Raw genomic sequence first — 14,705 nt, 5'->3', positions numbered from 1 at the left:
GTTTACCATTCCTGAAAGCCCCATGTCCAAGTAGGGGATCAAAGCCTGAGGGAACATGAACAGAAACCCTCATCTGTGCCTCTCACCTAGCTTCTCTAAAGGTAGAGTCACAAGAGGTCTGGGGGCATGTGCCAGGTTCCCCAGCAGGTCTTCCTCCTGCCACCCAGGCAATCCCATGCTGCCAATCAACAGGATGAGTGAGATCCACATTCATTCATGGGGAATGATATGCTAGGTACATTGGGGAGTATGGATGTCCAGGTGTAAGACATGAGGGGTTGTATGACCCCTTTGGGTAACCCTAGCTGCATGTACACTGGCTGAGGGGTGGTTGCCACTCAGACACCCTTCGAGAGGGATAGTCACTCTGTCCAGAGTGAAAACAGGACTTAAGAGATACATGAGATTTCAGGTGACTTTCATTTGAGTCTTTGAAGTCTCATTTCCAACACTTTGATTTTTTCTTTTAGAATAACAAATAATGCATTAATATAAAACAAAATAACAAAACTATTTTCATTTTGAGGAAAAACAAAGAGGAACAGAAAAAAGGGAAGGCAACCAGAACATGGAGTACTAGTAAAGACAGACTCTTCTAACTAGAGCTCGCTGAATGATGGTGGGTTTCCAGTAAGTCCCAGCAAGTAAGTAACCAAACAACTCATGGGTCACTCTTTTTTCTGTCTTCACTCAACCACCAAATGCCAACTTGGAAACAAGATGTTGGAGGTGAAACAGCAGCAGCGGTTGGGGAACTGCAGAAAAATGAATGGGCAGCCTGGGGGGCGGGGTATTGGGAGTCCTCCAGGCAAAAGGTACTGGGACTTTCCCGGGAGACCAGGTCTCATCAAACTCCAGGGATGGAGTAAACACAAGTGCTCAGTGCCAAGGGCACCCGGTTTGTCAAGAGAAGGGCTGCGTGGCTCCATGCTCCTGGAAAGAACAGCCTGTCACTAGTGTCCTGCTCATCCAGATACACACAAGCAGCTCTGAGGCACTCAGAGTGAGCCTCGGTGGGGCCAGAGGCCCCATGCTTTCTTGTCAGCCAGGAAGCAGAACAAGAGATCCTGAGCAGCAGCAAGGACACAGAAAACGACTGGTCCTGGGCTCTGTGAATCATACTCTATACACCATGACCCCAGCTACGCCAGACCACTTGCTTCTCCACAAATGTGAGCTAGAGAAGTTCTTAACTTTCTCTGTGTCCTTTCTATAGCTTCCCATACTGAGCTCTTCATTTGGTTATTGTCTTTTCTTTCTTTTTTAGGGTGTGTGTGCATGGTCTGGGAATCAAAGCCAGGTCTCCCACATGTACTGCCATTATTTCTTGGTTTTAAAGAAATTTATTTAAGGATACAAATTTGCCTCTGATTACCACCTTACGGAGATGTAACAAGTTTCCAATGTGCAATATTTTCAGTCATTCACTAATTTTAATAATTTCTATTGTGATTTCCTTAAACTATGAGTTTTGATTTTTTTTTAATTTTAATTGTGGTAAAATATACATAACAGAAAAATTTTAACCACTTTACTAGGATAATTCTTTGACATTAAGCATACTGACATTAATGTGTAACTTTCACCACTATTTCCAGACTAGTCATAGCATCCTAAAACAAAACTCATACTCAAATAGTAATAACTCCCCATCTGTCCTTTGCCACACCCAATGACACTATTCTGCTTCCTGTCTCCATGAATTTGCTTATTATACATATTTCTTACAAGAGAAATCATGCAACATTTGCCCTTTTGTTTGGCTTACTTCACTCAATATGATGTCATCAAGGTTCATCCATGCTGAAACATGAATCCGTACTTTATTCCTTTTTATGACTGAATAATACTCTGTTGTATGGATATACCAAATTTTCTTTATTCATTCAGGACACCTGGTTTGCTTCCCTATCCTGGCTACTGTGAATAATGCTGCACTGAACACCAGTGTACACATATATGTTTGTGTCTCTGCTTTCAGTTCTTTGGGGTATATATCTAGGACTGGAATTGCCGAGTGACGTGGAAATCCTAAAGTACCACCAAACTGTTTTCCACAATAGCTGTACCATTTTACATGGGCACCAACAATGTATGAAGGTTCCTATTTCCCTGTATCCTCAACAACACTTACTATTTTCCATTTTGTCAGTCACAGCCACCCCAGTGATGTGGTATCTCATCGTCATTTAAATTTGCATTTCTTTAATGACTAAGGATATTAAGTTTCTTTTCATATATCTATTGGCCATTTGAATATCTTCTTAGGAGAAATATCTATCCAAATCTTTGGGCCTTTTTTTTTTTTTTTTTGCAAGGGCAGGTACAGGAGTTGAACCCAGGTCTCCGGCATAGCAGGTGAGAACTCTCCCCGCTGAGCCACCGTGACCTGCTCTGGCCCATTTTTAAAGTTGGGTTGTTTATCTTTATGCTACTGAGATGTAGAAGTGCTTTATGTATTCAGGGTATTAAACCCTTATCCTATGTATGGTTTCCAAATATTTTCTTCCAATCTGTAGATTGTCTTTTCACTTTCTTCACGTCCTGTAATGCACAAAAGATTTTAATTTTCAATTTGCTCATTTTCTCCATTTTTTCTTGTTACTTGTTCTTTTGGTGTAAAATCAAAAACTCCATTGCCTACTACAAGGTTCTGATGATATTTCCCTATGTTATAAGTTTTATAGTACTATCACTTATATTTAGGCTCTTGATCCATTTTGAATTCGTTTTTGCATATGGTGAGAAGTAGGGGTCCCAATTCATTCTTTTGCATGTGGATTTCCAGTTGTCCCAGCACCATTTCTTGAAGAGACTATTCTTTCCCCCACCCTTGTCAAAAATCAACTGGCCATAGATGCATGGATTTACTTCTGGACAATCAATTTTATTCCATTGGTCTATACGTCATCTTAATGCCTGCAGTATGTTGTTTTAATTACCAGAGCTTTGTAGAAAGTTCTAAAGTCAGGAAGGGCCCACTGAAGTTCCATAAGAATCAGAGGATCAGCTTTTCCATTTCTGCAAAAAGGGCTGCTGTATTTTTATAGGGATTGCACTGAATCTGTACATCACTTTAGGCAGTACTGACATCTTAATATCAAGTCTTCCAATCCATGAACATTGGATGTCTTTCCATTTATTTAGGTCTTCTTTAATTTCCTTTAGCAATGTTTTCTACTTTTCAACGCACAAGTGCTTAACCTCCTTGATTAAGTTTATTTCTAGGTATTTTACTCTTTTACATTTTATTGTGGATGGAAGTGTTTTCTTGATTTCCTTTTCAGATAGTTCATTACTGGTATATAGAAACGCAATAGGCTTCTGCATATTTACCTTGTATCCTACAACTTGGTTGAATTTGATTATTAGTTTTAGGAAATTTCTTGTGGTTATCTGGCGATTTTCTATATATCATGTCATCTATGAATAGGGATAATTTGATTTCTTCTTTTTCAATTTGAATGTCTTTTCTTTCTTTCTCTTGTCTGATTGCTCTGTCTAGAACTTCCAGTACACTGTTGAATAACAGTGATGACAGAGGGTATCATCCTTGTCTTTTTCCTGATCTTAAGGGGAAAGCTTTCAGTTTTCCACCGAGTATGATTTGCAGTGAGTTTTTCATAAATGCCTTTTATCATATTGAAAGTTCCCTTCTATCCCTGGTTTTCTGAGTTAAAGGATGGTGGGTTTTGACAAATGCCTTTTCTGTGTGAATTGAGATGATCAGGTGAGTTTTTTTTCTTCATTCTATTAATGTGGTATATTACATCAATTGATTTTCATATGTTGAACGATCTCTGCATTCCTGGAATAAATCTCACTTGGTCATGGTGTATGATTCCTTTAATACACTGCTGGACTTGGTTTGCCAGTATTTTGTTGAGCAGTTTTGCATTTTTATTCACAAGGGATATTAGTCTGTAATTTTCTTGTCTTGTGCTACCTTTATCGGGCTCTGGCATCAAGGTAATAATGGCCCCCTAGAGTGAGTAAGGAAGTAATCCTCCTCTTCTTTTTGGAAGAGTTTGAGAAGAACTGACATCAAAGTTCTTGAAATACTTGGCAGGATTTAGCAGTGAAACCATCCAGTCTCGACTTTTCTACGTTGAGAAGTTTCTGAATATTGATTCAACCTCTTTGTAGATTTTATCTTTTTTTTCCTGCATCAGATCAAATAATCTGCAGTTTCTAGGGGCTTGTTAATTTCATCTCGGTTTTCCAATTTGTCAGCATATTAATTATTCATATTGCCCTCTTATAATTCTTTTTATTTCTGTAAGGTTGGCAGTAATGGACCCACCATAATTCCTAATCTTAGTTATTATATCCTCTCTCTCCTTTTTTTTTGTCAGTCTAACTAAATGTACATCAATTCTATTGGTATTTTCAAAGTCAACTTTTGTTTTTTTGATTCTCTATTATTTTTCTATTCTCTATTTCATTTATCTCTGCTCAAATCTTTACTATCTCCCTAACTCTACTAATTCTTGGTTTAGTTTTCTCTTGTTCTAGTTTAAGTGTGTAGATAGGTTACTGATTTGTGCTCTTTCTTATTTTTTAATGTAGGCATTCAGAGCTACAATGAGCACTACCCTTTACTGCATCTGACAAGTTTTCGTATGCTGTATTTTCCTTTCATTCGCCTAAAGATATTTCTTAATTTCCCTTGTGATTTCTTCTTTGACCCAATGGTTGTTTAATATTGTTTTAATTTTCACATATTTGTAATTTTTCAGTTTTCCTTCTGTTATTGATTTCTAGCTTCCTTCCATTATGATCCAAGAAAATGCCTTGTATAATCTTCAATATTTTAAAATTTATTAAGATTCAATTTGTGGCCTAACATGTGGTCTATCCTGGAAAATATTCCATGTGCAGCTGAAAAGAATGTGTATTCTGCTGTTCTTGAATGGAGTATTCCATGTATTTCCACTAGGTCAACTGGTTAATAGTGTTGTTCAGGTCCTCTATTTCCTTATTGATCTTCCATTTAGATGTTCTACCAATTCCTGAAAATGGTGTATCGAAGTCTCCAACTATTATTGTAGCACTATTTCTCCCTCAATTCTGTCCATTTTTGTGTCATATATTTTGGACCTCTGTTGTACAGTACATAATCATTATTTCTTCTTGCTGGATTGAAACTTTTATCAATATGTATCCTTCTTAGTCTTTTTCATGGCTTATAGTCTATTATGTCTGATAATAATATAGCCTCCAGCTCTCTTTTGATTACTGTTTGCATGCAGTATCTTTTTCTATCCTTTTTACTTTCAATCTGTTTGTGTCTTCATACCTAAAGTGAGATTCTTGTAGAGAGAACTTATAGACAGACCATGTTTTTTCATCCACTCTGCCAATCCCTGTCTTTTAGTAGGGGAATTTAATCCATTGATACTTAAGGTAATAATTGAGAAGGAAGGATTTATTCCTGCCATTTAGCTATTTGTTTTCTGTTTGTCTTTCGTTCTTCAATTATTCCATTTCTGCCCCCTTTTTGGGGGGTGGTGTGGTATTTAGATGCTTTTTTTGCAGTGTACCCTTTTATTCCCTTCTTTCCTTCACTCTGTGTTTTTTAGTTATTTTCTTAGAGGTTGCCTTTGCAGTTATCATTAACATTTTAAATTAATGCAATTTAGACCATCTAGTACCAATCTAGAAAATAAGATAAAAACTTCTACTCCTATATATCTCAGTCCATCTCCCTTTATATTATCATTGTCTCAGATTACATCTTTATATGCTATACATACGTAAATCCAGACTAATATTTTTTACATATTTGCCTAAAGCACATAAGGAGAAAAAAACAATTACAAGCCAAAAGAGCAATAATACAGGATTTTATATTGATATAGGTTATTACATTTACCAATGTTCTTTATTTCTACCTATGGCTTCAAGTTACTATATAGTGTCCTTTTATTTCAGCCTGAAGGATTCCCTTCTGCATTTTTAAGATATTTTTATTAAGAAATATTTCACACACATACAGTTCATACATGGTGTACAGTCAGTGGCTCACAATATCATCACATAGTTGTATATTCATCACCATGATCATTTTTTAGAATATCTGAATCACTCTGGAAAAAGAAATAAAAAAGAAAAAAGAAAAACTCATACAAATCATACTACTTAGCCCTCCCTCTCACTGATCACCAGTATTTCAATTTATCCAATTTTTTACCCTTTATCCCTCCCCATTTTTCATTCATTTTTTATCCTAATTTTTTTACTCATCTGTCCATACCTTAGATAAAGGAACATCAAACACTAGGTTTTCATAATCACACAGCCACATTGTAAAAGCTGCAATGCTATACAATCCTCTTCAAGAATCAAGACTACTGGAACACAGCTCAACAGTTTTGAGTATCTTCCCCTTTTTGGTCAAGAGGGCTTTCTCAATCCCATGATGCCAGGTCCCAGCTCATCCTGGGAGTTCTGTCCCAAGCTGCCAGGGAACTTTATATCCTTGGGAGTTGTGTTCCACGGAGGGGGGAAGTCAGTGAGTTCACCGGCTGAGTTGGCTTAGAGAAAGGCCACATCTGAGAACAAAAGAAGCTCTCTGGGGATGACTCCTAGGCATAATTTGAAGTATGCTTAGCCTTTCCTCTGCAGGAATAAGTTTCATAGGGGCGAACCCCAAGATTGGGAGCTTGGCCTATTGATTTGGTTGTCCTCATTGCCTGTGAGAATATAGGGATTACCCAAATGGGGAAGTTGAATATTTCCTCCTTTCAACTCACTCCCCCAAGGGAACTTTGCAAATACTCTTTTATTCACTGCCCAAATTACTCTGGGCTATATTGGAGCATCACCTTAACCTGTGCAAATCAACAAGATCTCATGTCCTATTCAAGTTTCCATGTACTTATAAGTGTTCAACTAAACTGACCATACAAGTTAAATTAGGTAATGAGCTACCTAAAATATAAATTTTGCATCAAATTTGAAGTTTTAAAATATGACCATAAAATCTTTTACCATGTATACTGATTTACCTTAGTCCTATTCAGATAAGCTTCATTCATATCTATAGTCAAAGTCTGATCCCTTGTCCAACTTTTTTTTTTATTAATTAAAGAAAAAAAAGAAATTACCACAACATTTAGAAATCATTCCATTCTACATATGCAATCAGTAATTCTTAACATCATCACATAGATGCATGATCATCATTTCTTAGTACATTTGCATCGATTTAGGAAAAGAACTAGCAAAACAACAGAAAAAGATATAGAATGTTAATATAGAGAAAAAATAAAAATAATAATAATAGTAAAAAAAAGACAAACAATCCATACGCAAAAGAATGAAAGAAGACCCATCTCTCACACCCTATACAAAAGTTAACTCAAAATGGATCAAAGATCTAAACATTAGGTCTAAGACCATAAAACAGTTAGAGGAAAATGTTGGGAGATATCTTATGGATCTTACAACAGGAGGCGGTTTTATGGACCTTAAACCTAAAGCAAGAACACTGAAGAAGGAAATAAATAAATGGGAGCTCCTCAAAATTAAACACTTTTGTGCATCAAAGAACTTCATCAAGAAAGTAGAAAGACAGCCTACACAATGGGAGACAATATTTGGAAACGACATATCAGATAAAGGTCTAGTATCCAGAATTTATAAAGAGATTGTTCAACTCAACAACAAAAAGTCAGCCAACCCAATTACAAAATGGGAAAAAGACTTAAACAGACACCTACCAGAAGAAGAAATACGGATGGCCAAGAGGCACATGAAGAGATGCTCAATGTCCCTGGCCATTAGAGAAATGCAAATCAAAACCACAATGAGATATCATCTCACACCCACCAGAATGGCCATTATCAACAAAACAGAAAAGGACAAGTGCTGGAGAGGATGCGGAGAAAGAGGCACACTTATCCACTGTTGGTGGGAATGTCAAAGGGTGCAACCACTGTGGAAGGCAGTTTGGCGGTTCCTCAAAAAGCTGAATATAGAATTGCCATACGACCCAGCAATACCATTGCTAGGTATCTACTCAAAGGACTTAAGGGCAAAGACACAAACGGACATTTGCACACCAATGTTTATAGCAGCGTTATTTACAATTGCAAAGAGATGGAAACAGCCAAAATCTCCATCAACAGAAGAGTGGCTAAACAAACTGTGGTATATACATACGATGGAATATTATGCAGCTTTAAGACAAGATAAACTTATGAACCATGTAATAACATGGATGGACCTAGAGAATATTATGCTGAGTGAATCCAGCCAAAAACTAAAGGACAAATACTGTATGGTCCCACTGATGTGAACGGACATTCGAGAATAAACTTGAAATATGTCATTGGTAACAGAGTTCAGCAGGAGTTAGAAACAGGGTAAGGCAATGGGTAATTGAAGCTGAAGAGATACAGACTGTGCAACAGGACTAGATACAAAAACTCAAAAATGGACAGCACAATAATACCTAATTGTAAAGTAATCATGTTAAAATACTGAATGAAGCTGCATGTGAGCTATAGGGTTTTTTTTGTTTTTGTTTGCTTGTTGGTTTGTTTGTTGTTGTTGTTTTTTACTATTATTACTACTTTTATTTTTCTTTATATTAACATTTTATATCTTTTTCTGTTGTGTTGCTAGTTCCTCTAAACCGATGCAAATGTACTAAGAAACAATGATCATGCATCTATGTGATGATGTTAAGAATTACTGAGTACATATGTAGAATGGTATGATTTCTAAATGTTGTGTTAATTTCTTTTTTTTTCTTTCCGTTAATAAAAAAAAAAAAGACAAACAAACAAACAAACAGACAAAAAAAAAAAACCTATACCTCAGATGCAGCTTCATTCAGTGTTTTAACATGATTACTTTACAATTAGGTATTACTGTGCTGTCCATTTTTGAGTTTTTGTATCTAGTCCTGTTGCACAGTCTGTATCCCTTCAGCTCCAATTACCCATTATCTTACCCTGTTTCTAACTCCTGCTGGTCTCTGTTACCAATGACATATTCCAAGTTTATTCTCTAATGTCGGTTCACATCAGTGGGACCATACAGTATTTGTCCTTTAGTTTGGGGCTAGACTCACTCAGCATAATGTTCTCTAGGTCCATCCATGTTATTACATGCTTCATAAGTTTATTCTGTCTTAAGCTGCATAATATTCCATCGTATGTATATACCACAGTTTGTTTAGCCATTCTTCTGTTGATGGACATTTTGGCTGTTTCCATCTCTTTGCAATTGTAAATAACGCTGCTATAAACATTGGTGTGCAAATGTCCGTTTGTGTCTTTGCCCTTAAGTCCTTTAAGTAGATACCCAGCAATGGTATTGCTGGGTCGTATGGCAATTCTATATTCAGCTTTTTGAGGAACCGCCAAACTGCCTTCCACAGTGGTTGCACCATTTGACATTCCCACCAACAGTGGATAAGTGTGCCTCTTTCTCCGCATCCTCTCCAGCACTTGTCCTTTTCTGTTTTGTTGATAATGGCCATTCTGGTGGGTGTGAGATGATATCTCATTGTGGTTTTGATTTGCATTTCTCTAATGGCCAGGGACATTGAGCATCTCTTCATGTGCCTTTTGGCCATTTGTATTTCCTCTTCTGAGAGGTGTCTGTTCAAGTCTTTTTCCCATTTTGTAATTGGGTTGGCTGTCTTTTTGTTGTTGAGTTGGACAATCTCTTTATAAATTCTGGATACTAGACTTTTATCTGATATGTCATTTCCAAATATTGTCTCCCATTGTGTAGGCTATCTTTCTACTTTCTTGATGAAGTTCTTTGATGCACAAAAGTGTTTAATTTTGAGGCGCTCCCATTTCTTTCTTTCTTTCTTTCTTCAGTGTTCTTGCTTTAGGTTTAAGGTCCCTAAAACCGCCTCCAATTGTAAGTTTCATAAGATATCTCCCTACATTTTCCTCTAACTGTTTTATGGTCTTAGACCTAATGTTTAGATCTTTGATCCATTTTGAGTTAACTTTTGTATAGGGTGTGAGATATGGGTCCTCTTTCATTCTTTTGCATATGGATATCCAGTTCTCTAGGCACCATTTATTGAAGAGACTGCTCTGTCCCAGGTGAGTTGGCTTGACTGTCTTATCTAAGATCAAATGTCCATAGATGAGAGGGTCTATATCTGAGCACTCTATTTGATTCCATTGGTCGATATATCTACCTTTATGCCAATACCATGCTGTTTTGACCACTGTGGCTTCATAATATGCCTTAAAGTCAGGCAGCGTGAGACCTCCAGCTTTGTTTTTCTTCCTCAAGATACTTTTAGCAATTCGGGGCACCCTGCCCTTCGAGATAAATTTGCTTATTGGTTTTTCTATTTCTGAAAAATAAGTTGTTGGGATTTTGATTGGTATTGCATTGAATCTGTAAATCAATTTAGGTAGGATTGACATCTTAACTATATTTAGTCTTCCAATCCATGAACACGGTATGCCCTTCCACCTATTTAGGTCTTCTGTAATTTCTTTTAACAGTTTTTTGTAGTTTTCTTTGTATAGGTTTTTTGTCTCTTTAGTTAAATTTATTCCTAGGTATTTTATTCCTTTAGTTGCAATTGTACATGGGATTCGTTTCTTGATTTCCCCCTCAGCTTGTTCATTACTAGTGTATAGAAATGCTACAGATTTTTGAATGTTGATCTTGTAACCTGCTACTTTGCTGTACTCATTTATTAGCTCTAGTAGTTTTGTTGTGGATTTTTCCGGGTTTTCGACGTATAGTATCATATCGTCTGCAAACAGTGATAGTTTTACTTCTTCCTTTCCAATTTTGATGCCTTGTATTTCTTTTTCTTGTCTAATTGCTCTGGCTAGAACCTCCAACACGATGTTGAATAATAGTGGTGATAATGGACATCCTTGTCTTGTTCCTGATCTTAGGGGGAAAGTTTTCAATTTTTCCCCATTGAGGATGATATTAGCTGTGGGTTTTTCATATATTGCCTCTATCATTTTAAGGAAGTTCCCTTGTATTCCTATCCTTTGAAGTGTTTTCAACAGGAAAGGATGTTGAATCTTGTCAAATGCCTTCTCTGCATCAATTGAGATGATCATGTGATTTTTCTGCTTTGATTTGTTGATACGGTGTATTACACTAATTGATTTTCTTATGTTGAACCATCCTTGCATACCTGGGATGAATCCTACTTGGTCATGATGTATAATTCTTTTAATGTGTTGTTGGATACGATTTGCTAGAATTTTGTTGAGGATTTTTGCATCTATATTCATTAGAGAGATTGGTCTGTAGTTTTCTTTTCTTGTAATATCTTTGCCTGGTTTTGGTATGAGGGTGATGTTGGCTTCATAGAATGAATTAGGTAGCTTTCCCTCCACTTCGATTTTTTTGAAGAGTTTGAGGAGAGTTGGTACTAATTCTTTCTGGAATGTTTGGTAGAATTCACATGTGAAGCCATCTGGTCCTGGACTTTTCTTTTTAGGAAGCTTTTGAATGACTGATTCAATTTCTTTACTTGTGATTGGTTTGTTGAGGTCATCTATTTCTTCTTGAGACAAAGTTGGTTGTTCATGTCTTTCCAGGAACCCGTCCATTTCATCTAAATTGTTGTATTTATTAGCGTAAAGTTGTTCATAGTATCCTGTTATTACCTCCTTTATTTCTGTGAGGTCAGTGGTTATGTCTCCTCTTCCATTTCTGATCTTATTTATTTGCATCCTCTCTCTTCTTCTTTTTGTCAATCTTGATAAGGGCCCATCAATCTTATTGATTTTCTCATAGAATCAACTTCTGGTCTTATTGATTTTCTCTATTGTTTTCATGTTTCCAATTTCATTTATTTCTGCTCTAATCTTTGTTATTTCTTTCCTTTTGTTTGCTTTGGGGTTAGTTTGCTGTTCTTTCTCCAGTTCTTCCAAGTGGACAGTTAATTCCTGAATTTTTGCCTTTCCTTCTTTTCTGATATAGGCATTTAGGGCAATAAATTTCCCTCTTAGCACTGCCTTTGCTGCGTCCCATAGGTTTTGATATGTTGTGTTTTCATTTTCATTCACCTCGAGGTATTTACTAATTTCTCTTGCAATTTCTTCTTTGACCCACTCGTTGTTTAAGAGTGTGTTGGTGAGCCTCCACATATTTGTGAATTTTCTGGCACTCCGTCTATTATTGATTTCCAACTTCATTCCTTTATGATCTGAGAAAGTGTTGTGTATGATTTCAATCTTTTTAAATTTGTTAAGACTTGCTTTGTGACCCAGCATATGGTCTATCTTTGAGAATGATCCATGAGCACTCGAGAAAAAGGTGTATCCTGCTTTTGTGGGATGTAATGTCCTATAAATGTCTGTTAAGTCTAGCTCATTTATAGTAATATTCAGATTCTCTATTTCTTTATTGATCCTCTGTCTAGATGTTCTATCCATTGATGAGAGTGGTGAATTGAAGTCTCCAACTATTATGGAATATGTGTCTATTTCCCTTTTCAGTGTTTGCAGTGTATTCCTCAGGTATTTTGGGGCATTCTGGTTCGGTGCATAAATATTTATGATTGTTGTGTCTTCTTGTTTAATTGTTTCTTTTATTAGTAGATAGTATCCTTCTTTGTCTCTTTTAACTGTTTTATATTTGAAGTCTAATTTGTTGGATATTAGTATAGCTACTCCTGCTCTTTTCTGGTTGTTATTTGCATGAAATATCTTTTCCCAACCTTTCACTTTCAACCTATGTTTATCTTTGGGTCTAAGATGTGTTTCCTGTAGACAGCATATAGAAGGATCCTGTTTTTTAATCCATTCTGCCAGTCTGTCTTTTGATTGGGGAATTCAGTCCATTAACATTTAGTGTTATTACCTCTTTGGATAATATTTTCCTGTACCATTTTGCCTTTTGTATTATATATGTCATATCTGATTTTCCTTCTTTCTACACTCTTCTCCATACCTCTCTCTTCTGTCTTTTTGTATCTGACTCTAGTGCTCCCTTTAGTATTTCTTGCAGAGCTGGTCTCTTGGTCACAAATTCTCTCAGTGACTTTTTGTCTGAGAATGTTTTAATTTCTCCCTCATTTTGGAAGGACAATTTTGCTGGATATAGAAGTCTTGGTTGGCAGTTTTTCTCCTTTAGTAATTTAAATATATCATCCCACTGTCTTCTTGCTTCCATGGTTTCTGCTGAGAAATCTACACATAGTCTTATTCGGTTTCCCTTGTATGTGATGGATTGTTTTTCTCTTGCTGCTTTCAAGATCCTCTCTTTTTCTTTGACCTCTGACATTCTAACTAGTAAGTGTCTTGGAGAACGCCTATTTGGTTCTATTCTCTTTGGGGTGCGCTGCACTTCTTGGATCTGTAATTTTAGGTCTTTCATAAGAGTTGGGAAATTTTCAGTGATAATTTCTTCCATTAGTTTTTCTCCTCCTTTTCCCTTCTCTTCTCCTTCTGGGACACCCACAACACGTATATTTGTGCGCTTCATATTGTCATTCAGTTCTCTGATCCCATGTTCAAATTTTTCCATTCTTTTCCCTATAGTTTCTCTTTCTTTTTGGAATTCAGATGTTCCATCCTCCAATTCACTAATTCTAGCTTCTGTCTCTTTAAATCTACCATTGTAGGTATCCATTGTTTTTTCCAGCTTTTCTACTTTGTCCTTCCCTCCCATAAGTTCTGTGATTTATTTTTTCAGTTTTTCTATTTCTTCTTTTTGTTCAGCCCATGTCTTCTTCACGTCCTCCCTCAATTTATTGATTTGGTTTTTGAAGAGGTTTTCCATTTCTGTTCGTATATTCAGCATTAGTTGTCTCAGCTCCTGTATCTCATTTGAACTATTGGTTTGTTCCTTTGACTGGGCCATATTTTCAATTTTCTGAGCGTGATTCGTTATCTTCTGCTGGCGTCTGGGCATTTAATCAGATTTCCCTGGGTGTAAGACCCCACAGGTTGAAAGATTTTTCTGTGAAATCTCTGGGCTCTGCTTTTCTTATCCTGCCCAGTAGGTGGCGCTCATATGTCTGCGGGTCCCACCAGTTAAAGGTGCTGTGGCTCCTTTAACTTTGGAAAACTCTCGCTGTAGGGGGGGGGGTCGCCAGCCGAAGCGGCTTGGGGGAGTGCCTATCCACCGTTCCCAGCTGGACCGGGAAGCCACGTGTTGGAAGGGACCCCGGTCGCTGTTCTCCGCAGCTTGGGGACCTCCGATCCAATTCTCCCAGCTGGTCCGGGGGGCCGCGCGTGGGGGGGTGGGCGCCAGCCGCCGCGGCTTGAGGGGACCGCCTGTCCAATTCTCCCAGCCGGCCCAGGAAGGAGGGAGGGAGGGACTCCGGCCGCCTGCCACCCCGGCCCGGGGAAGCCCGCGCCCCTCGGCGATCTCACCGGAGCGGGTTCTCCCAGCCAGTCAGCCGTTCCAGAATGGGGTACGCTGTCTTCTTGGTCTCTGTCGTGGCTCCGGGAGCTGTTCCGTATCGTTTCTACTTCTTTAGTAGCTGTTCTGGAGGAGGAACTAAGACCCGCGTGTCCTACTAAGCCGCCATCTTCTCTGGAAGTGCAATATAACTTTTTGAATGAATCTTTTACTGTTCTGTAAGTAGATTCATTGCAAGGAGGCAAGTCTTGGATATCTTAGGAAGATAGAGCTTCTTGAACTGCTTGGAAAGGATTGTTGCCATCAACAAATCTGTCCAACTTTTTAAACTGTTCTTTTAAGGCGTAATGCTAATTTTCATAGCATCAGAATCCTAA

At 37.6% G+C, this 14,705-nt stretch overlaps 1 protein-coding gene across 8 annotated transcripts in view; it reads right to left on the bottom strand.

The window, feature by feature from the left end:
* The window catches only part of POC1A (POC1 centriolar protein A), a 134,833-nt gene that overhangs the window by 51,547 nt on the left and 68,581 nt on the right, over nucleotides 1-14,705 (bottom strand). The window lies entirely within an intron of this gene.

This window comes from Tamandua tetradactyla, chromosome 15 (genome assembly GCF_023851605.1).
Source record: "Tamandua tetradactyla isolate mTamTet1 chromosome 15, mTamTet1.pri, whole genome shotgun sequence".
Lineage (NCBI taxonomy): Eukaryota > Metazoa > Chordata > Mammalia > Pilosa > Myrmecophagidae > Tamandua > Tamandua tetradactyla.
This window is presented reverse-complemented; position numbering and strand designations above follow the sequence as displayed.